The following is a 25008-nucleotide window of genomic DNA, read 5'->3' as shown; positions in this document are numbered from 1 at the left end:
ACACACTCACCAAGTAGCATATGCAGGGATGTGTCAAGAGGTCAGGCCTGGACCCTGACCTCCATAAATCAGTTGTTCACATGGTTACACAGTTACCTCACCAATCTTTCAGGAATCGAAATGAGATCATGGTCACCCACTCCCAATCCTTATAGCCTTTCAGTGACACGCCAAGGCTCATAAGACAAAAATCCTTATTTAAAATGGCCCACAAGGTCCTGTGGGTTCTGGCTTCTCCTGCCTGCCTCTCAAACTGGTCTCACATTCCCCCACTTCAACCCCACCTGCGTAGGCTGCTTCTACACACCTTCTTCTCTCTTCCTGGACGTGTCTCACTGCAACTCAAAAGTCATTTCCTTGGGAAGCTTTACTCAATCCTGGAGTCTAGATTAGGTTTCCTTATGAACCCTTAGCACCTTTGCATTTGAGATCTGATCATAGTTGCATTTAATCACTAGTCTGATTGTTCGATACCTGTTTCCTCCAGGGTAGTGTGAGCTCTGGGAGAACAAACACCGACCATGTCTGGAATACATGCGGAATAAATATTTACTGGAAAAAAAAAAAAGAACAACAGTATGTAATGTCACAGCCCAAGCATGATACATCTTCCTGGTAAATATTTTAAGTTCACGACAAGATCTTTTTGACAAGGGAGAACCTACTATTTTCTTTATTAAGGCAAAAATAAAAGATTCATTATGGAGTAGAATGCAGAATTCGTATGAATTTTAAAGCTAAAACACAAGATTCCAGGAATGCTTCAGCCTACGCCCCCCGATTTTTCTCAAGGCATTATGCTTAAAATAATACCGAAACACGGTGTGGTAAAAGATCCATTTCCCAAGGGATCTGGATAACCAAGGCTCATCTCCGTCTTACTAGATGAGAATGTGTATGAAGAAGGCTTTGCAAACCATAAGGCTTTGTGCAAATATAACTTATCATTACTGAGAAATCTGTCCCGAAGAGGGGGAATGGCTTGGTTCGTAACACCCCGCCAATTACAGGTGAGGCTGGCGCCAGGACCCAGGTCCCGAGGCCTGTGCTGCCCACGGCTTTTCGTTAACGCACAGCACCGGCCACCTGCTCCCAGCTGCAAAGGTCCCCTCCCTCCCGGCCACATCTGGGGCTGATGCCCTAAGCCAGCCTCAAATACACTTCAAGTTCTGACCAACCAGAATCGAGAAGCGGGCGGAAAACCCAGCCGGGCCTTTCCCAGCGTCATAAACCGAGGCTTTTTGGCTCGCCCTCAGGACCCGGCAGTTTCCCTGGAGGGTTGCAAACGCGGCCGGCTTCGCGGGGGCCCAAACCCGAGAGGCTCTCCCTCTAGCGGCGCAAACGCGGGACTGCAGCGCGCCCCAGAGCCACCATCAAGCGGCTTCTCTGAGGGGGGCTGTGCGGCCGCCGGGCTGAAAAGTGCAGGCGGTATTCCCGGGGCTGGGAAGCGGGAAAGCTCAGGAGTAACTCAGGAAGACAACACACCGCAGGAGCCGACGCGGCTGCCCGGCTTCGCGGTCCTGCGCCGCGGCCCGGTCCTGCGCGCAGAGGTTGGCCACAGCTGCTGCTTAAGGAAACCGGGAGCCCCTGGGTGGAGGTCCCCGTCAGGCCCCTCCGCGCTGCAGCCGCACTGACCGCTCCGTGCGCCCGGCCCGCGCACGCCGGGATCCGCCTGCCCGGCCGGGGCGCAACCGGCGGCGGGAGGCGCCCGCGCCTCGCACGCCCACCCACGCCGGGGCTGGCGCGCTGGGGGCGGGCGACCGCCGGGGGACGCCGCCCCGCTGCCTCGGGCTCGCGCGGCGCGCGTGCGCGCGGGTGGGCGTGGGAGGCAGGGGCGCTACTAGCGCCAGCGTGTGCGCGCGCGCTCCCCCCCGGGCGCCCTCCCGCGCAGGCCGGCCCGGCTCGGCCCTGGCGAGCGTCACGAGGGGCGGGCAGAAGGGGGTGGGGCCGCGGACCGGAGGGGCCCGAGCGGCGGCTGCCGAGCCCTAGCCGGAGCTGGGCGAGGGCGGCTGCGGTCCCGGCGGCGGCGGGAGAAGATGGTGGCGCTGGAGGTAGGAGCGGCTGGAGCGGAGCTTTATTCCCAGGCTTGGCACCAGCGCTGTCATTAGCGCCGCCTGCTCCCGCGGGCCCGCGGACCCAGCTGTCAGGCAAGGTACCACCGCCAGGGAAGGGTGGGTGAGTGGGGGGGGGGGGCTGCCCGGCGCTGATGCTGCCCCCGACGGAGCCCCGGTCCTTGCCGGGGGGATGCCCCCGGGCGCGAGAGGGGCTGCATGGAACAATAGTGCGGATGAGCGGGGACAGCCGGCGACATCCAGGGGCAGTGCCTTTAGCCATCGAGCCAACGGGGCGGGGGAAGGGGGCGCTGAAGGCAGGGACGCCTGGTGTCCGGTGTGCGCTGAGATGCGGGGTTTTGGAGGCAGCGGGCGTGCCTGATGACAGTCATGGAAGGAGTGTGTGTGTGTGTGTGTGTGTGTGTGTAAAAGGTACAGCCAAGGGGATGGGGGTGGCGGACCGAAGGTGTTGGAGAATGACATTTCCAGGAATCCCCGCTAGGATCTCTCATCCCTTGGCTGACTCTCCCTGAGAAAGAGTGTGGTGATGGCAACGATGAGGTGGGCAGGATGCATTTGGTGTGTGTGTGGAGAGAGGCGGTGGGGTAGGTGCGGATTTGTAAAATCCCATGTGTGTGAGTGTGTGTATGTGTGTGTACTCGTGTGATTGCCTCCACGCTCCCCTAGCTGCGCTCCAAACGCAGAGATGTGCGGGTGCCCTGACTTGCTGCCACCCGCTGACTGTGGGAGAGTGTTATTTTGACCCTGCAACTCTGAGTACAGTCTGTGTTCTGCTCTTGCGTATGGATGGGATTCTCACTTCCCCTTTCTCTGGCTTCTTGACATGGGGATGTGGAAGTGTGCATGTGGCTTTGGGCGCATGGCAGGGAAATGGGATCATGGTTACCCCTTCTGGGCTTGCTAGCCTCGCTGGGTCTGAAGGGAGCTTCTATCCTGTGACACTTCTCTCCTCAGCCCCTGCTCTGTAAGTGTCTTAGATGCCCTGACTCTGCAGTTTCTATTGTTTATCTCTTGTCTGACCTGAAGGAGCAGGGTCTTTAATGGCCACATTGGTCTCTCAGTCCCCACAACTTTGAATGTCAACTAGACCTTCTCCTTCCACATTCCAACACTGGAAACCTTAGGGCTGAAGAATGGCTGCTCTTTATGTTGGTTCTTGTAGAATGAACTCTGGAGGTGTATATAGAAAGACGGGGTCAGGGGGAGTATTTAAAAAGAAGAAAAGTACTGAGAAATGTTTCATACCCCGTTGGTCCACGTCACACAGGACGTTTTCCTAAGGAAAAGGGATACTTTATTTCTACTGCTGGTGTCATCCACTCTCCCAGCTCTCACAATGGCTAGGTGGTGCCATGAATCATGCACGAACTGAAATCTCCTAAGACCCATGGTGATGGGGTCCTGGTGTGGTGAAGTCTGCTTTCCTAGCCGATGTAGCTTGCTAATAGAGAATCTGAAAAATACCAGGCTGGCAATAACTCACCCAGTGGGAGCCAGGACACAGAATTGCATCCAGAGTCTATAGCTGTTTAATTGTCTCTGCGTGATAAAGATAGGCTTATGTGGGGTTGGGTAGAGATAGGCAGATAGCATATTCATGTGTGTGTCCACTGCATTTTGGCTCCCCAGTGCCTGTATTTCTCCTGCGGTATTTGTAGGAATTAATGCACCTCTACACTTAATATCTTGATACTTCTTTATTAAAATGTTGTGTGACGAGATTGGCCTGCTTAGAACATATTTAAATCACAACACCTTAAATTCTGCTGCATTGCTGTCAGAATCCAAACTGGCGGCCCCGATCCTCTTTGAAAATCCTGTAGCAGTCATGGCTATATAAGTAAATATGTACCACGTTGGCCTCAGAAGGTTCTTTCTCTTTTTCTTTTTTAAAAAATTTTGTTTTGTTTTGCCAAAGGTTGCATGATAATGCTATTACATTGAAAATAATAAAACTAGTGCTGTGCGCATATGTTTTTTTCTTCCTGTTTATCTTCTCTTAATTAATGATGATACATAGACCAGGTGCTCTTGAAACTGTGAACATTAAATTTCCCCATGTCCTTCAGTCAAGCCTTCTAAAATGTTAATGTGAGGTTGTTGGATATCCTCCAAGATATAAGGATAGATTTATAAAAATGAATTTTGAATCTTAGTTCTTTACTCCCTATTAGTTCTGCCAATGTCTTTCTGGGAAAAGTACTTATGGAATTTAAAAGTCATTTGAAGACGTTCCGGGTTTTTTTTTTTTTTTTTAAGTTGTTTTTAAGTTGTTTATGTTTGCAAGTAAAATCCAGAGATGTAAATGTCTTACAGGAAAGTTTAAGGATATTAGAAATTGACAAGGTAAATACACTGTTTAGAAGAAGAATAATTACACAACAACACAGTTAATGACTCAGGAATTAGTGATTTCCTTTCTAGTGTAAATGTGATGATTTAAAAAATACAATGCCTGGCTTTTCCGAAGATTGGACTAGTAAATTTAATAATACAGCTTAACTCCTATAATTCAGTCTGGTAAACAAGTTGTACCTTGTGTGGATGCATTTTCTTCACTTAAAGTGCCATTAATGCTTTTCTTTTCTATTACTGAGTCTCTTAAAGAAGTTAGTTTTTCAGAAAACTTGGAAGTAAAAGACATTTGAAAATTGGCCTGTGGAGCTGAAAGGAATAAACTATGGTACCACGGGGAGATGAGACTTGTATCCTACAAGGAAAAAGTAGTTGTTGCTAAAATTGAGAGAATTTCAAGGACTAGAAGCCAAAGTTAACCCTTTGGGTTAAAATCATTAACTCACAAATATTTAATTGCCTACTACCTCTCAGGCTCTGTGTACCTTTGGATAGAGTTTGGGAGATTGAGAAGGCCAGAGATGTGAAGAATAAGACTTAGATCCTGCTCAGAGGAGGTTCATGGCCTGGAAGGAGAGACTGGGCGTACCTGTAACTGACTATAAAAATAGTGGCCATATTGCCCAAAATGGCCACATTGCCCGAAATGCTATATTCCTTCAGTGCTGTGGGTGTTCATAAGATGTAACAATGACTTCCAGTGGAAGAGTTGGGGAAGGTTACATGGAAGAGGTAGCATTTGAGCTGTGATTTATACGGCTGATGTTTGGGCTGGCAGGGAAGGAAAGGCATACTCGAAGAGGAATGAGGAGCAGACTTGGTGATGGGAAGGGGTGTGCTTGCCCAAAGAATGGTGTGGTTTGGCCGAGGCACAGGGAACACCAAGGGATGTAATGAGAGGTAAGGGGAGAAAGAGAGGTTTGTCCAAGGTTATGGAGAGCTTGTGTATGGATTTCATTGCACTAAGCACCAGGGAGCCATGGGAGGTTTCTGAGGGAGAGGGTTGACATGGTCAGAACTGTGCAATACCCCTGTAGCATTGTGTTGGGCATAATGCAAAGAGAAAAGACTGGTAATAGAGAGACCAGATAGAGTCTATCGTGAAATTAGGAGTAAGAGGAAATGAGACAGCGGGAGTGAAGAGGAAGAGACAGACTCCGACATTCAGACAGGGTGTGGGAATAATCTGAACGCTGAACAGGGAAGTCAAAAGTCCTTTTTGGGCTCAGCTGAGACAGTGATTGGGTTGTTGTAAGCGAGGAGGTTCAGAGGAGGATGAGGAAGAGGAGAAAAAAAAGAGGTTTCATTCTGGGCATGACAGATTCGTCCAAGTGAAGGGACTAGAATACAGGTGTAGGTTTTCCAGAGAGCTACAAAGAGAGATTTGTGAGTCACCTACTTAGGAGTGATTTTGATGCCTCAGGAATGGCTAGTGAAGAAAATGGAATGAAACAAAGCAAAAGGTAAGGTAAGGATCCTCGAGGCATGTCTATATGTTGGAGGGGAAAAGAGAAAGAAGAGGATAAGAACAATATTAAACAAGGGGCAGCTGGAGCAAAATGGTGCGAGTCATATGGTGTCATGGAAGCTGGGAAAGGTGAGGAAGCCACCACCATTCATACATCATTCATACAGCACATACCATAGGACTGAGGGTACAACAAAGGAAAAGTCATTGGATTTGATTCCTGGCTTTCCTGAATTATCTTCGAGGTAAATGGGAGTGGCAGCCAGGCTGCTAGGGGTTAAAGAGTCAGGGGTGGGGCGCCTGGGTGGCTCAGTCAGTTAAGTGTCTGCCTTCCAATCAGGTCATGATCCCAGAGTCCTGGGATCAAGTCCCGCATCTGGCTCCTCCTTGCCCAGTGAGGAGCCTGCTTCTCTCTCTGCCTGCCACTCCCTCTGCTTGTGCTCTCTCTCTCTCTCTCTCTGACAAAGAAATAAATAAAATCTCTCTTAAAAAATTAAAAATAAAGAGTCAGGGATGATGCATATGGAAAGCAGTGAAGACACACTTCCGTTTACATAAATTGGGTGGCAAAGGAGGAAAGAATTTGATGCATCAAAGAAGTGGCATACTATAGAGAAAGTAATGTTTTTAGCGTAAGAAGACTTGAGCCTACTTTATTACCAGAGAAGAATCCATAGAAAGGAAGAGAGATTGAAAATGGAAAAGAGTCTAAACAGACGGAATGGAATCTTCAAGAAGATGGGAGGATACTGGATGAAGGCAGAGGAAGGACTCTTGAGACAAAAGCATAGGGGTTTTGAGGTGGAAAGAGAATAATTTGACCATCGTCTTCTAAATAAAGTCAAAGGACAGGTGGGCAGATTGAGACCATGAGTAGAATAATGAAGACTTGGAATATGCCTTGTGGAAATGTAGCAGTGAGTCACTTAGGGGCAAATAAAAGGTTACCATCTAACTATGAAGGCCTGCTGCATTTGGAGAGTATGAATTTATAGTGGAACCAATTAGCCCTATATAAGCAGAGCTTGAGAACTACTTATATAATTTTGTAATAGTGCACATTTAATGTTGTTAAATACAGTGGATCCTCTTTCCCTTAAACTCAATGAAAAGAGAAAAATGTTTATCTTTAAAATCAGCTGAATAAAAACCTCCACCTGAAGTATTTCCTGTGACACTTCTCTCTGAGGGATTGCTGACTTAAATCAATAAAGCATATAGTAAAAAAATGGAAAAAAAACATAAGTGTTTTCAAAAAGATGAGCTTTCTCTATCCATAACAGCAGGATATGGCTTTACAGGGAAGTGTGAAGTCGATTTTTTCAAAAGAAAAATCAAATATAGCACCTCACCCAACACCATACCTCATCATAAGCACTCAATAAATATTTGTCACATGAATAAATTTATTTTTTTAGTAAGCTAGGTATAATATCCAGATCTAAAATATTGGGATTTCTTTCTTATTTACACCGTGGACACTGATGAGTTGCATTCTGTGGCCCATACAAGTTTATGATAGAATTAAAACAATTTTATTTATTCATACCTGCTATGTATATTGAAGCTTTACGAAAAAAAAAAAATTTTTTTTTTTTTTACAAAAACTTTTTTCACAAAATAATCATGTGTCCTTTAGATCCTTGAGCTATGGGGCTGTCATGATTCCAGATGAGTTTATAGCACTTCAACTGTGGTGAGTGATGATTTTGAGGTTCTCATGATGAAATCATTTATTCATTCCTTCAATAAGCATTCACTGAGCGCCTCCTCTAGACCAGACACTATTCTAGGTGCAAGGGATACAGCAAAGGGAAAGAAGTCCCTACTTTTCACTGACCTTTTAGCAGGAGGAGATTAAAAAATAAATAAGCAAATATATAATATGTCAGGGGGCGGTAAGTGCCATGAAGCATAAAGCAGGGAAGACGATAGAGTGTGACAATGTAGAGGGTACTATTATTTTCATATAGGGTGTTCAGGGAAGGCCTTGAGCAGAGAGAGCTTAATGAGGTGAAGGAATGAGCCACACAGATATTTAGTGGAAGGGCCTTGGAGACAGAATATCAAGAGCTAAAGGCCTGAAGTGGGCATGTGCTTGGCATGATCAAGGAACAGCAGGGAGGCCGCATGGGTCTCCTTGCTTCACCAGAACATGTCCTGTCATTCCTAATGGATGGCGTGGTCACTTGAGGATCCTTGAGGGACACTTACAGACAATGTGATGCTTTGCCTTTTAATATTTAATCAAAATCAATTGCCCATAAGGCCATATTACCAGGTACCATGTTTGGGCTGACCTGTGTGTGAATCACTGCCGAGAATATAAAAAGATGGATGTCCTCAAGCAAACATTTACATTAGAAAACTTGAAAACCAGCTCTCTCCGGGGTCGTGATGTAATTCTAGTTGGCTGGAGGTTGTCCCTCTCCCGGAACTGCCAAACAGGGCTCTTCTGCAGTCTGGGTCTTCTTTAGTTATAGGGTTTCTTTCCTTCCTCCATGTTTCATGACCCGTTCTCAAGTCTGCAGTCCTTGAGGCTTGAATATGTTTTGTTCACCTGGGCATACCCTACAGCCCACAGAAAAACTCTCGTGCGTCAGTAAAGGATCATCAAGTACTTATGGAAAGGAATGGATGAGACATTGCCAAAGACGTAAGTCACACAGGTGTAAAGAATGAGGGTAAAGCTCTTTCACCTTGACTTTTGCAGACAGCTGGTTTTCAAAGAGGACACAGAATCACCACATGTTGCTGAAGTAGTTTATGCATGCAGGGCCTGAGACAAGGACTTGGGTGCAGGTAGTTTTTTGGGGAAGGTGATCCCAAGAAGCAAGAAGCAAGAAGCAAGCTCCGGAGGCACCAGAGAAAGCCCTTGTGTAGATAAGTAGAAGGCAGAGTGGGCTAGAAGTGGGAGTCTGTCAGTGTGCCTGGAAGTGTCCATCAGAGCTTTGGGGGAACTCCAAAGTGGGCTGAGGGGACACGAGACAGGGCATCACATCCTCCATTCCATATGGAACAGAGATAGCATAAAGAATTTTTCAACAGATAAGAATCAGTTTGATAGCAGTTATTAGTGTTTTAATTGTGGGATTTTAATGTGTTGGGATAGCTACCTGCACTTTAGTTCACTCATGAGCCAGCCCTGAGGAGCCTCAGTTACCTGGGAGGCAGATTACCGTATATGCCCATGTATAAGGTACCCACAATTATAAGATGGTCCCCAATGTTCCAAAGAGATGGTTTTAAAAATGGCTTTACATCAATTTGAAAACACACATTTTAGGGATACAAATAAAGGGTGAAATGTCTACTTGTATTTAATTTATTAATTTGCTTGCATATATTTAAAACCACATTATATAAAATTAGTAATTTAGAAAATACAACATCCTTCTCCCCTCCCATTGTATGAAATCATTTATTCAAATCTTCCACATGCTTCTTTGACTTCAGAGTCTTTTTCCTCATTAGGCCACGTTTGGCATATTAATTTCTATCTAACTGGCTTGAAATAAAGTACTTCTCAAATGATGCGGCCACTACAAACTATCCCAAGCCCTGTGTGCCCACTTAGATAACATATGAACAGTTGTTTTTTCCCTTCTTCCTCTGGGGGCATATTCATGATCTCCACAACCCAGCACCTCTGAATGACTTGTATAAGGACATCCAATACAGGCAACTGTGAAGAAATGTTTACTTAAATTGGTATTAAAATCTTGGCCTCCTTGGTGCATGCATGCATGCCTCCATCCATCCATCCTTTCTCACTCGCGTGACCTCCAGAAGCATCCCTACCCAATATCCATGGCAGTTATTTCAGGCTACCTCCCCCAGACAGTTCTCAAGTAACCTCTGAAACCTGTACTTCCTCTTCATGAAATCTTCAGGCTTACGGGAAAAAATGTTTTTGGCATGCTCTTTCCCTTTAAAATCCGTTGCCATCCCATCCAGCATTAATGAATTGCTTGATTTCAGCTCCTGTTATCTTGGAAATAATGGGCTCTTTGCTTTGGGGTGGTCACAAGAAAAGAATTGAGAGAATGCCTCAGAAGGTGGGAGCTTTCTATGGAGTCAAACATAAGGCGACTTTCCTTTTCCAAAATCTAATTTTGGGTGGTGGTAAAACCATCCCCATCCACTAAACTTCCTCTCCAGCCCCCTCCTCTTCTGCTCCATGGTGAATTAACTAGAGTGAAAAATAGTGTAATCATTTATTTTATAAAGGAGTTGGTTCATTATCATTCTGAACAATGTAATCATTCACTTTTCTCATTTCTGATGAATTCTGTATCTTAAGATCAATTCTGTATTCATGAACAGGTACACCTTATTTTAAAGATGAGGTGTACTTGATAAATTTTGCATATATTTTTTCCCACAAATTGTAACATGTTTTAAATGCAGAGAAAGAGTTTGTCACTGAAAGAAATCCCACTCAACAGGAATAATTAAGCCCTTAACGTGGCTGCTCAGTGAATTAGGATTCTTATACCAGACTTTCCTAAAGTGGATCACACTCTGCTTTGGTGGCTTTAAAATTTTTTGGACCATGATCCCTAGTGAGAAATACAATTTACACCATAGCCCAGCAATATAGACAAGTGAATATAAACACACACACGTGTGCACGCACACACAAACATATCACTGGAACAGAAGTTTCACTCAACAGTGCTTGTCCTTTATTATGTGTAATACACTCAGATATTTTCTGTTTTGTTCTGTTCTATTCCATATGGTTAGCAGCCCATTAAACTGATTTCAGCGCTAATGGGCTCTGACATGCAGTTCAGAAAACACTGTTCTGTTGCATTGTATCCATCAACGAGAGTGCTTATTTTCTTACGGTCTTGAAATAATTTCATGTCGGAAGTTTGGGGTTTTTTTTAATGTGTATCAAATCATTAGCATATTTGGATATTGGGTGGTGTGTGTGTATAATGTCACAGTAGTCCTAAAGGGAAACTTTATTGTTCAGTAAATATTTTATTTCTGAAAGAAGAAATTATTAGTGTGGGAAATGGAAAGCGGAGCCAGATGAATGGATCCATTCTTAATTCTGGTGGATTTCCTGGGCTGTGCACACCACGCCCAGTCACTGGGCCCTGACCTCACCATTGGACTGATTACTCACTGGCCTGCCTAATCTCTCCGTACAATTCTTTCCCCTGCTTCTCCCTTCCTGACTCTTGCCCAAACTGTGGCCCCCAGGCCCCAGGAGTTCAATTACTTAATTCTCAATTGCAACCTAATATATTTCTTCCCTGATGTGAAAATAGTTTTTACACCCAGTTCTCTTCCAAATAACTTGGAAGTACAAGAAATTTTTTTCCCTGTGCTAATACCTAGGGGAGTCTTGTCCTAAAGGAGCTAGAATTTGTTCCACAGATGGAATGTTTCCATAGTGTTAGGTAGTATGAAAGTCTAACCTAATCTTATGCTCAGGTATGAATGCATCCTTTATGGCTCGCTAGTTGTCTAATCTGAGTACATAGCAATCATTGTTTTAAATGTTCAACAGTTTCCCCATCCAGTGAATGAAAATAATAAGGTACATCACACCTGCAAAGTGCCAGGCATTGTGCTGAGTAGTATACATGTAACTCAGTTGCTTCTCATAATGATCTCATTTACTCTTTACAACCTCATCAGGAGGGGATTTATGTGGCAGATAGGGCTCTGAGGCTCCCAGAAGTTTTGCCAGCGACTACAGGCAGGACTTGCCCCAGGCCCAGGGACACACACCATCGAGGCTGCTTTTGCTACAATAAATGTGTCAACCAGTGAGCATCACTTTATTCCGATAAAACTTTATTTATGGAGACTGAAATTTGAATTTCATATCTCTTACATGTCACAAAATTTTGATACATTTCTTTTTTTTTTCAACCATCTAAAAATATAAAACCACACTCTTGGGGCGCCTGGGTGGTTCAGTCATTAAGTGTCTGCCTTCGGGCTCCGGTCATGATCCCAGGGTCCTGGGACGGAACCCCGCATCGGGCTCCCTGCTTGGTGGGAAGCCTGCTTCTCTCTCTCCCACTCCCCCTGCTTGTGTTCCCTCTCATGCGTTCTCTCTCTCTGTCAAATAAATTAAAAATAAAAATATAAAACCACTCTCAACTCCCAGGCAGTGCAAAAACAGGCAGTAGGCCAGAACTTAGTTTGCTGACTCCTGGGCCCAGATAGTTCCTGCTCAGTCTCCTTTGTCCTGGGGCCCAGCAGTAGCCCCCCAACCCCACTCACCCAGCTGGCCTCCCTTCTTTATGATGCCCTTGTCCCGCATGGTGTGTGTGTGTGTGTGTGTGTGTGAGTGTGTGTATGTGTGTGTATTGCTCTTGCAATGAGGGCTCTCCAGTCTCAGCACTATGAGATGAAAAGGCTCAGACGGTTGTAATTTGGTACTGCCATTCATTAACCGCCAATATTGAACAAGTCTCTAGATTGGGCCAAGCCTCAGTTTCCCCAGCTGTAAAAAGGGGAATGATGAAATCTGCCTTTCCTATCTCTTCCTACACAGACATGCTGGGAGGGTCAAATGAGATATAAAGGGCTACAGAAAAGTAAGGTAGATGCGTCACTTCCTTCTTGATGACCTTGAGCAGAAGTGATGTTTCTCTCCTCTCGACAAAGGGTGGGCAAGCATTTTCAGTATAGGGCCAGACAGTAGGTAGGTTCTGCAGGCCACACAGGACTCTTTTGCAGCTTCTCAGCTCTGCCGTTGTAGTGCAAAAGCAGCCACAGACGATGTGTAAACCAGTGAGCGTGGACCTATGCCAATAAAACTTTATTCGTCTTTGCCGAAATTTGAATTTCATATCACTTTCACGTGTCACAAAATTTTGATTCCTTTCTTGATTTTTTTTGGCCATCTAAAAATGTAAAAAATCACTCCTATCTCCCAGGCAGTACAAAAACAGGCAGTGGGCTGGATTTGTCCCACGGAACCTAGTTTGCTGACCCCTGCCATAAATGCTCACGACACGTTGTTCCACTTGTTAGCAAGCAACCACAGTTCACTTTGGACTACAGCAATGCATGCCCACTTTATTCCAACTCTCTCTTGCCCTTCCAAAATATACATCCGTCCACCTACATTTTTTCCCCACCTCCTTTAGCAGTGGGAGGGAAAATAGCATATAGATAGCATGCACATACACACACACATATGGAGTATATGCTGAGTACATGTTTATTGAATAAATGGGGAAGAGCAAATCTCTTCCTTTTCTATGTATCTTATTTTTCTATCTTTAAGAGAAATTCCACCTATTCTCTAATAAACTTTTCGGAATGACTGAGTCAACTTTTGTAATTAAATTTTAGGGGCTTTAAACTTCATGCCTTGAAGTCCCCCCCCCCCCCCCCCCCCCCCAACCCTTACCCAAAAAAAAAAAAAATGGCAGGGAAAAAAAAAAGGGAAAAACAGTAAAAAAAAAAAAAAAATCAACATTTCAGCATAAAAAGGGCTTATTAGAGAATAACTAGAGTGGCCAAACCTTTAGCTTTAGTCCCTGGGGCTTCTTATCACTCTAGGAGCTCTGGAGGCTGCAGAATTTCTTGCCTCAGCTGTCAGCTGCCCTGCTTTTTGCTGTGCTTTCTCAAAAATTTAACTCAGGGGCCAGAACTCTGTGCATTTGGCTATAAACAAAGAGGACCCTGTAGAACGTGCTTTATCTTTTCACCTGTATGTCCCCAGCATGTATCAAGGAATCACACACATGTCTGAACAGCAAAGCCTTGAACATGGCTCCCCTTTTATTTCCTGGTAAGTATAGGCCCAAGAGTAAAATAATTAGGAAATATATAAATTTAAATTTTTCTTCTCAAAATGAGGTGGGCAGAAACTGGATGGTGGGATTATAGCCGCACGTGCATGTGCATTATTTTCCCAGGTATTCTATGATGAATATATTACTCTGTGTTCTATCATGAAGAAATTATATATGTGTGTGTGTGTTTAAGGGGTAGGAAGAAAGGAATAGTCTAGAAAATTGGAACCGAAATTATTAATAGTGTATACCCTTTAGTAAAATTTGTTAAGGAAAGGAGGAGCTAGGTCAGCTTTCGAATAAGCACGTTTTTCGTGTGCCAAAATGTATTAATTTTCTGTAACCTGGGAAAAAAGATCCATGGCCGGTGTAATTACATTATAAAGTGTGCTTTCAGGTTGGCATAGACTGTTCTGCTCTAATAGACGCTGTCTAGCCTTGAAGACAGAATGTTAAGCTGGTGTTAGAAGTGTACATTGCATTTAAGTCATGTGAGGTATTTGAAGCCTGTTTGGGGAAGAATGAAGGCTGAGGGGCTCAGGATTTCGTTCCCTATTATGTCTGAGCTGCTCTGCGTGAGACACAACATAGTACTTACCGGCAGTGCAAAGACTACTTTTGAAATGACCCTTAGTGGATGGAGGCAGAGGGGGATGGGAGTGGCGGAGGGGGACACGGTGGCTTACCAGAGAGCCACAAGGTGGTGGGGAGGTCATTACCCATCTGTCTGCAGTTTCTTGTGTAGAATGAGGCTCCCCTTGATGAAGTCAAGGGGCTGTGCTTACGAAGGCAGAGGATTACGGTTTTGTTCCTGATGTTATTTGCACAGTGAATCTTACCTTTTCTTCTTTCTAAGTGTCATTTTTCCCTGTCTTAGACACAGACACCCCCTCCTCTGTCTTTCTTCCCCTTGAGCAATTACAGTGGGCCTGTTTACATCTCATGGCTTATGTGGACAGCTCCCCTCTACGCTGGAGGTTTCCAGCAAATGTCTGGTTAGCATCGATTGTCCGTTCATATGCACGCTATGACACTGAAGCTGGCCAGAGGTCCGCATTAGCTGCTTGGGTCAGCAGAGGTCTTAGGTTGGGCTCCCTAGAGCAGACACTGAGAAGTGTGTGTGTGTGGCATGGAGCAGAGGTCTGGGATCCACCTGTCTGTCACAGTGAATCTCTTGTTCCTAGAGCCTTCCCCACCCCACCCCCCATCTTTTGCTAGGATTCTACAATCCACTCAGTTCCAAAGAAATGTGTTGCAATCTCTTGTTTGTGGATCTTCTGGCTTCCATTCTCTTTGTGGATTTATACCTTACTCTGTACTCATTTAAGTGGGTCCTGAGAAGAAAAGGATAAAGATTTATGTGGTCAAGCTGACACCTTTAACCAGAAGCCACTCAAAGCAAAAGCTAAAGTAGAATCTTTCAATGAAGCGAGCGCACGTGCGCATGCACACGCTTAAACATTTGCAGTACTGCAACTTCTTGAAAATAGAATAATCGTTGGGAATTAGCCAATCCAAGTATTACCTAGCGAAATGCTGTATTAGCTAAAAGCAGTGGTTATAATCTGTTGTAACCATTAGCTGGATAGCGTGAGCCAGTGACTCTTGTTGATATCTTTGGGCTAAGCTTGGGGATGTCTGTCTTCTCCAGTGTTTTTGGATAGTAACCTAGACACAGGTCAGTAGACTGATGTCAGCATGAACCATGCTTCCCTTATCAAATCAGAGTTAATCTTAGCAATTATTGAGTAGTAAACAGAAACCTAAGTCATAACTTTGGCAGTCTCCCAAATCACCATCTTGTTGTTCAAGGAATCTTGAATTAAAGCAACTGCCCTCTGTATGTAACAGGTTTATTGGCAGGCTAGGCTCTGTGCTGGGCAGACAGCAACCGTCTCTCCAGTTCTTGCGTGACTCCTTCCTATGCACCGAACGGACTTGTCTTTTCTTCCTTATTGGAAGAAAATCTTGGGCAGGTCCCTTAGATTTCCCAAGTACTCTTAAGTGGTGAAAAGTTAAATCCGGGCTATTAATCACATGATACAGTCCTGTGTGATAATAAAAATTCTAAATTCCTCCCTAATTTTTGATTTTTAAAAGTTGGAATATAACGTGAACGTAAGTGAAGAACAGAAATCTCAAGTGTAGTATGTTTGATTTTCACATATCTGAAAACCCAAGTAACTGGATCAAGACACAGAACATTTCACGCCCCTCCCCCAGTCAATATCAAGCAGCACCTCAAGGTAACCACTACTCTGACCTCTAGCACAGTAAAGCAACTTGACCTTTTTTTAACTTCATATAATGAAATCATACAGTATGCAACCTCTTGTCTGCTTTGCTCAATAGTAGAAATCTATCCACGTTGCTGTATGCGTCCGTGTTCTGTTCCTTTTCGTTGCTCATGAGTAATTGTGTGACTATATTGAGTTCACATGTCCATTCTTCTGTTGAAGGGCAGTTGGGTGGTTTTGCCGTGAACATTCTTGTACATTTATTTTGCTGCACACATGCACCCATTTCTGCAGGTGTGGAGGTGCCGAGTCATCGGATAGGTGCGTGTTTGGGTTTAGAGACATCGTTAAACAGCTTTCCACAGTGGTTGCACCAGTGTCCTCCCCCCAGCGATCGTTTATGGGACTGGTAGCTGTTCCTCACCCTCGTCAGTACTGCGTCGTACCATTCGATTGGCATTAGCCATTCTGGGAAGGGTGCAGTGGTGTTCAACGTGTCTAGTTTTAAACCTCACCTCCTCTGGCTCAAGCCGACTGCTTCTGCAGAGCCCACATTATGACCACAGGAAACACACACCCTGTTCCCCTTGCACTAGAAGTGCCTTTTGCTCTGAACACAAGCCCTTCTCTTTGCCCTGTTAGCTCTGACTAGCTTTAGATTTCTCGCAGCCCCTGAGACCTGGCTCCCACAGACTCCGGAGGGCCTGTGCCAAGCTCCTGGAGTTTCTCTTGAAGGCTTCTTCCTTGGTGGATTAATCAGCTGGGGCTGCCATGATGAAATACCACAAACTGAGGAGCTTAACCAACAGAAATTTATTTTCTCGCAGTTCTGCAGGCTGGAAAGTCCAAGACCCAGGGGTCAGAAAGTTTGGTTTCTTCTGAGTGAGACCTCTCTCCTTGACTTGCAGATGTCCACCTTCTGGCTGTGTCCTCACATGGTCCTTTCTTGTCAAGGCACATTTTGATGTCTCTTCCTGTTCTCACAAGAACATCAGTCATATTGGGTTAGAGCCCCACTTCATTTAACCTTAATTACCTCTTTAGAGACCCTGTCTCCACATACAGTTACATTAAGGATTAGGATTTCAACCTTTGAATTGGCGGGTGGGGGGGGAAAGTGTTACAGTTCCATCCATTACTCTTGGTTTGTGTGTGTGTGTGTAGGGAGAGGACTCTGCCAGTTCTCCAGCAACACATGAAGTACTGAAGTGACAGTGAATTTTGTTAAATCAAAGTACAGTCCATCATGATTTAAAGTACTAGTTGGAAAGATTTTTTTTTATATGTTTCAGATATTTTTTATTTCTTCAAATTTATCAGGAGTGACTGAAATAAAAAATATAATTGAGTCTCATCATCATGGAAATGGCTTTAAGGTAAAACACATGCAATGAAGAGCATAAAATACCCACATTTTCAGTGTACAGCTTGAGGAATTTTACATATATATACCCCACCACCCAAATCGGGATGTAGAACATTGCCAGCACCCCTTAGATTTCAGAATACTCCTTCCCAGTCTCTGTCTGTTACTCCCTTCCCAGGGGTAACCACTATTATGGCTTCTATCATCATTTATCAGGTTTGATGATCCTTGAACTTCATATAAAGAAAATCACATACGTACTCTTTAAATTCAGATTCTTTTACTTGGCAAAATATCTGTGAGATATATCCATGTTATTATATACATTGGTAGTCCATTCTCATTGCTGGATAGAATTCAGTAGTGTAAATGCACAACAATTCATGTATCCATTCTGTTGATAGATCTCTGGGTTATTTACTGTTTTTGGCTATCATGAGCTAACCTGCCATGAGCATTCCTGTATGTGTCTTTCTGTCTTCATTCATATTTCTTGGGTATATATTTAAGAGTGGAATTCCTTGGCCATAGGGATAGGTTTATGTCTAGTTGGAGACATTTTAATTGACTTTTATAATAAGCCTTTCTGTTTGATGTGGTTTCAACAGCTACTCTTCACAACTCAAGTATAGATGTGAGCATACATGCTCTGCTTTAATGCAGCAATTTGTTTTGTTGACTTTTTTTCTGATTAATTTTATTGTCAAGCTCAGTTCACTGAATGTGATTTTGTTACTTTTTATATCGAAGGTAAACGAGGCATATGCTTATGAATTCACTGGATACTGAACAGGTTATTCATGCATATTTGAAGAATGTTTTTGTCACACTCTGTTAAGAAGCCAACAACCATCTACTTACAGGCATTTTGCTTGTTTTATCTGAATCAACAAGGTCATGCATTCAGAGTATTTTTCATTAAAAATAATTCTTTTTTTAATTTTATTTTGTTATATTAGTCACCATACATTACATCATTAGTTTTCGATGTAGTGTTCCATGATTCATTGTTTGCGTATAACACCCCATGCTCCATGCAGAACGTGCCCTCCTTAATACCCATCACCAGGCTAACCCATCCCCCCACCCCCCTCCCCTCTAGAGCCCTCAGTTTGTTTCTCGGAGTCCATAGTCTCTCATGGTTCCTCTCCCCCTCCAATTTCCCCCCCTTCATTTTTCCCTTCCTTCTCCTAATGTCCTCCATGCTATTCCTTATGTACAACAAAACAAGCCGGTGCATATTTTAATTTTTAACATCTTAGTTTTAAGCATTAGCTGAGTCCCATTCTAACCAAAATATATCAATTTTAGCTAGAACACTATAAAGCAGCTTTAAAAAACACCTAATAATAATAAAATGGCAAACATTTATGTATTGCTCACTGTAAGTGACATCGGACACTGCTCAAAGCACTTAACATACATTAACTCATTTAATCCTCACGTCAACACCTGAAGGTATGCTATTATTATCCTCATTTTACAGATGAGGCCACTAAGGCACAGAGAGGTCAAGACACTTCGCCAAGATCACACAGCCAGTAGTTAGTCGGTGTCCAGAGTCTATGCACATATAACCACGAAACCACACTGCCTTTTCACCCACTCTCATCTTTCTGTTTATTTATGGGGGTGGAGGCTGTGGGAAAGAGCCTTTCTGCTTTCTCAATTTCTAGAAATTTTCTCAGTTTAGACTGAAGCTATAGCAGTTAAAATCTTTATTATTACTTTGATTCCAGTAATCAGATGCAAAAGGATGCCACCCTGCTGTCACGATCTTTAAAAACCACATTAAAAGAATACCTCCCTCCACCCTTTTTAAGCCCTGAGGTCATATCGGGGAGATAGATCTGTTGGGGGAGACTGGATGTTTCTACAGATACCTTGAGGCCCTGGAAAACCAACACTTGCATGGCATGAGCATGATCCTGAGTGAGATAAGCCTTCACCACTGTGATCAGAACACTAACTCCTTTCTCCACATTCACCCTTGGTCCACATTTGCTGTATGGACACTGCACCAACCCTGGGCAAGACCCAAGCAGAGCCCACGTAGCACCTTTCCTCGGGGAGCTTTAGAATCAAGCACAGGACACAGGTGTTCACACAAAGCACACGTATGTCATTGCTGTTGTTAAACCAACAAGTGCTATGAGGGAAAGGTGAGGGTGCTTGCGTGTGACAAGGAGGTGACGCCTGTCAGGGTCATTCAAGGAGGGCTTTTCTGTGCGCGGAAGTAGCTGCAGGGGTAAGAGGAAGTAACTCCAGGCAGAAAAGAGAGGATGTACCATGGCCCTGGGAAAGGAGGGGGTGTCCAGGGGGGACAGTGGGGGTCAGCTGGCTGGGCACATCTCCAGGGCCGGGTCAGGCAGGACCTCCAGGCTGCTCTTTATTCTAAGGACAATAAAAAGCCACTTCAGTGTTTCAGATAAAGAAAAGACATGATCAGATTTGTGCTTTTCTGACAGTAGATTGGAAAGAGGCCAAGAGGGAAAACACATTTGTAAACATTTTGCACAATGGAAGGTGATTCCCATTAGAACACATTCCCAAGCTCCAAGGAGAAGGTGGAGATTTGGAATCTGCTGGTGGAAGAGCTGGGAGCAAAGACAGATCGGAGAGGTATTTAGCAGGTGAAGTCATCGGGGCCTGGGGACGCCCTGGGTGTGGGAATTGAAGAAGTGATAGGCATCACTGGCTGACTCCCAGGGTTTGTTTTGTGCTGCTGGAGGGATGGGGTTTTCAGACACCGAAATCAGGGCTGTAAGATGAAAGATGACTCAGTTGGGAGGGTGGGCAGGGAGTGAAGGCACCGACCAGAAGGTATCTGTGAGGCCGCCCAGGAGGGGTGTGAGGTGGGTGCTTGGATACGGAAGTCCAGAACTTGGAGGAGAGGTCTAGACTAGAGAAAATGCTAATCAAGCATCATAGCTTTAGAAATTAGATTCGGGGGCGCCTGGGTGGCTCAGTTGGTTAAGGGTCTGCCTTCGGCTTGGGTCATGATCCTGGGACTCTGGGATCGAGCCCCATGCCGGGCTCCCTGCTCACCAGAGAGTCTGCTTCTCCCTTTCCCTCCCCCGGCTAGTGCTCTGTCTCTGTCTCTCACTCACTCTCTCTCTCAAATAAATAAAATCTGGGAAAAAAAATAGAAATTAGACTCACTAATCCATAGCGATGCCTTGAGCTTTGGTAAATCAAGTGCTTTAGAAAGGCAGCATGGAGAAGGAATAGAACAGAGAGTCAGGAGTTAGACTAGTCGAATTGTCCTTTCTTAAAGCTTCACACCTTGTCTGAACTACATCTGGAGTCCTAAAACCATAGAGCTCTATGATAGCATGCGTGGTTTGTGCTCTTAAATGGACAGCCTGTCTATGGCTTTACAAATAATTTTTGGTCACTGGGAAATGGATAGATAGTTTGGAAAGAGAAATGACTGAATGGATAGGGTTTACCAGTTTGTCAGTATTTGATCAGTTTGTCTTTAAAATAGGTGAGCAGCTGGGGCGCCTGGGTGGCTCAGTCGTTAAGCGTCTGCCTTCAGCTCAGGTCATGATCCCAGGGTCCTGGGATCGAGTCCCACATCGGGCTCCCTGCTCGGCAGGAAGCCTGCTTCTCCCTCTCCCACTCTCCCTGCTTGTGTTCCCTCTCTCGCTGTGTCTCTCTGTCAAATAAATAAATAAAATCTTTAAAAAAAATAAAATAAAATAAAATAAAATAAAATAAAATAGGTGAGCAGCTTGTACAAAATGTTTATAAACATGTTTACATATAAACTTGGCTAATAGTAAGGTTTAAAGTGTCAACTGGTGAATAATTGGAAAAGTTACTTTGATGTCCTGAGTTTTAGGTGTCTTAGGGCAGCTTATTCAAGTGTTCTTTGTAACTTTATGGTATCCTGACCCAGGCTGTGGTATAATTTTGCTCCTAACCATGTCCTCATCTCCCTACACATTTCCCCGAAAAGCATTGCTCTTGGTGAGAAATGGTGAGGCTAAGGATCTAGTGGCTGGACTGTGAGTACCAGCATAAGGGACTTCTGACCATGCTCTTCACTGTCCTGGCAGGTGACTAGCCATTCATCTGTCCAGACACCATAAACAGGGGCATCGAGAACCTTCCAGCTCTGACCAAGCTCACAGAGGGGCACTGCAAGACTCAGGTCCACACTGGGGCCAGCCGTGTGGCCTGGCATCAGCAGCCAAAGCTCACCAGCCACACAGTCCTGGCCTTCAGGCGCTGTCTCTGTTACCCCCATGGACCTACTCCCAGAGAGCCCGGCACCAAACCCCTACTCATAGCCTGGCCATCCTTTTCAGAAGGGCTTATCACGAGCTAACGAGGAACGTGGGTCATTAAGCACCTTTGGCTTGATTTCCTAGAAAACAATGCTGTCAGAAACATTTTACCTGGGGAGTTTTAGACACTCAATATTATTATTCTGTTTTTATATATTGTATGCTCAAGTCTTTATATTTTCATAGCACACATTCTGGTACATTAAGGAAGCCAACTTTTAAGGCTTGATTGAGGTTTGCTTTTCTGTTTAATGACATGCATAAACGGTTTCTTTCATGACCTTGAGTTATAACTTAAGAATAAATTCGAGGAAAATATTGTCAGGAAGTCCAAGAGAGAAGTAATTGGCTTTGGTTATTGTCTACCCAGAAATCTGTCAGGTAGAGATTATGTGTAATATTTGGATTTTGGCTGGCTGTTTTACTGTGGTCTCTTGCCCTATCCAGCTACTTTGCAGAATGCTGATAAACTCTTGGGGAGGTGCATGTGTTTTTATGGCTTGCTTTTAAGAGTAATGATTTATGAAACTTAGATACTTTATCTGAGGGCAGCAAGGAATAATAAAATAGCCGAAGTAGAACTACAGATTGGAGATTCCATGATTTGCTTCCTTTTCATTTACTTTGTGAAGGAAAAGGTTAAGATCAATAGACAAACTTTCTAGGCTTGAACAGCGCCTGCTTTCTGAACAAAAAGAGCTATAATCCCATTAAAATGTCTTGCTGTTAATGAAACCTCAGGGCCCGGCTTCAGATATTTTATTTGATGGTACAGGTTTTATACCGCGGTTCCTACGGCATGAAAACCTGTTGAGGGGTTCTGAATATTAGGTACTGATGCATTTCCTGACAAAGCAGTGAGGTGAGTGGCTGGGGGCCAATTGGCAGCACATCAGGGGGCTGCACGTCTTCTCCCCAGTGACGGGCAAATGAGACAGGCCGTCCACCGCCCTTTGTTTTCCTAGGTCAGGGGACTTGGGCTTAGAGGGCACTTCGAGGAGAAATAGTGTCACTCACGGGTCCCTGTGTGCCCGGGCGTGTCTGGAGCTACTAAATCACATCCCTCAATTCCCTTCCCAACTCTGGAAGCAGTGAGAGAAAAACGGAGCTCTGTTACTGATAAAGCCAGCTGGAAACTTTATATCTCCTGTGTGCGGTGGCCTAGGACTGGCTCATGGGCTCAACCCTGGGCACAGCGGGGGGCAGCGCCTGCCTGGGAAGCCCACCTGGGGGTGGAGAGCAGTCTACAGTGCAGCCCCCTGTGGGCAGGCAGAGGTGAAAGAGAGGAAGGATTGAGGCTGGGCATGCTCTGGACCTCCTCCCAGTGTTCCTCACTCGGGACCCACCCCCTCCCATGAGGAGGGGTGAATGTTGGGGTCAGGCCAGAAATGTGAGGAGGTTACTGCCCACAAATCCCTCATGGGAACATCAGAACAAGGGAAAGAAGTTGTTCCTAAAACATTCCAACAGCCCGGAAGGTATCGATCGGCATACCTGCACAAAAAAAAAAAAAAGAAAAAAGAAAACCAGACGAGTTTCCATGTGTTCTAAAATAACGTTTTATCACACAAGAATTACGGTAGAAAACTTATAAACTTATGTATAAGCAAAATGAAGGAAATCAATATCACTCATTATCCCACTAGCCCAAGATAATTACCGTTAACATGACAGTGTAAACTTTTCCTGGGGTATAACAAAAAATACAGGATACGTGTTGTTTTATATCCTTCCTCTAGGGCGCCTGGGTGGCTCAGATGGTTAAGTGTCTGCCTTCGGCTCAGGTCATGATCCCAGGGTTCTGGGATCGAGTCCTGCATTGGGCTCCCTGCTCAGTGGGGAGCCTGCTTCTCCCTCTGCATTTCTCTCTCTCTGTCTCTTATGAATAAATAAATAAAATCTTTAAAAAATTAAATTAAATTATATCCTTCCTCTTTTCGCTTAGCAGTGTCATAAGTTTTAATAAATCTAGAAACATAAATAAATCTGGGAGCTTATCAAAATAAAACTTTTCCTACTTCAGCTTGCTTATATGTTAGAGGACTTGCTTTCAGCTGGTTGTAAGATTAATGAGTGAATACACACCTGTAGGATTTAAAGCAAAATAGAACAGAGGCAGTGGGTCACGATTCTTAGACGCAAGAAAGTGATGCTGGCTGACCAAGTATTAAAGTTACGGGATGAATATAGCTCTCAGAATTGCTGGGAGAAGTGGGAGCTGGGATGAGGGCTGAGCTCCTGGAAGAGCATCCGAGGCCAAGCCTCAGAACCGGTCTGGCGAGAAAACGCCATCTCTTCTGAGCTCTCCATGATGTGCGGCTTCCGCATCAGGACCTTAACAGCCGCTGGCTGCACCGTCCCCGAAGCTACCCCTGTGCCAGGTACTCAGCCTTGCAGCCACCACCTCCTCTGCCACCACCGCGGAGACAATGGGCTGCCCTTCTTTCACACCACGAGCTCCTGAGTCCGCCTCTGTGCTCATTTGCCTGGTTGGCAGAACCCAGGTCACATGCCATTTCTCCAGCTGCATGGGAAACTGGGCAAGCAGGTATCTCGATTTTTCTTTCCTGTTGCAGGAGGCAGTCTTGCCTCACTTACCTGGATTCATGAAATGGTGAACTCACCAAACACAGAGCAAGGTTCCATGAGTGGGGAACCAAATGAAGGAAAGTGTTTTGCAAGTGCCATATGGTCATGAGTCCTTCCTTTAATCAATGGTTGTAGATAACTGACCCACTGCCTACCGCAATCATGGTAGAAAAATTGACTTCAATCCTGTTGGCTCATGTGGCTGGCACAAATCAAGGCTTTCTTACCTGCCTATCTTACAGGTCAGTAAGGATCAAATAAGATGAAAAATGCTTTGTAAACAATGAAGAACTTAGAAGCTCTAGTTATTCAACCCCTCCCCCAAGTTCTTTTTATCTCCTTTGCAGTCCAGCCTCCATCTGAAACTATCATCTTGAGGATTACCATCTCGCTCTGTTCCATCCCCACATAGACTTCTGGTCACTTGCCAGTTTGTATAGATTCTTCCTCCACCCTGTGCTGTGTTATTTGCTGGGGCCCCCTTTCCAGAGCCCTGTTCAGACCCTTGTCCTATTCCACCCCAAACAATCACAGTCGTTGGCATTCTCCTCATTGTAACCAGGCATCTTCTTAAAGCACAGCTCTTATTACCTGCCCCAGTTCAAAAACCATCAGTGGCTCCCCACTACTCAGAGAATACAGTTGGCTTCCAAGGGGCTTCCATTAGGACCCTGGCTTTATTTCACAGTTCTCAACAGACACCTCCCAACTTCCTCTACTCAGACTGATTACTTATTGTTTCCCAAACACGACCACCCCCAGACTTTGTTCTCATTGTGTTCTATACCTGGGGCGCCTTCCCCCATCTCCATCTGTCAAATCGTCCTCTACTTTTTTAAATTTCTAAA

General features: G+C 44.7%; 1 protein-coding gene across 4 annotated transcripts in view; it reads left to right on the top strand.

Moving 5' to 3' along the window:
• The first annotated feature begins 1452 nt into the window (after nucleotides 1-1452).
• Nucleotides 1453-25008, top strand: part of APBA1 (amyloid beta precursor protein binding family A member 1) — a 196116-nt gene continuing 172560 nt past the window's right edge. For 2 of the 4 annotated variants that reach the window (XM_032427636.1, XM_032427632.1), the window contains exon 1: nucleotides 1908-2152. The gene's annotated coding sequence lies outside the window, so the exon portion shown is untranslated. Of the gene's footprint in view, nucleotides 1551-1906; nucleotides 2153-25008 lie in introns of those variants that run through there. The other 2 variants (XM_032427633.1, XM_032427634.1) reach the window with 2 other exon arrangements.

Source organism: Phoca vitulina, unplaced genomic scaffold (assembly GCF_004348235.1).
Source record: "Phoca vitulina isolate PV1807 unplaced genomic scaffold, GSC_HSeal_1.0 scaffold37, whole genome shotgun sequence".
Classification (NCBI taxonomy): domain Eukaryota; kingdom Metazoa; phylum Chordata; class Mammalia; order Carnivora; family Phocidae; genus Phoca; species Phoca vitulina.
This window is presented reverse-complemented; position numbering and strand designations above follow the sequence as displayed.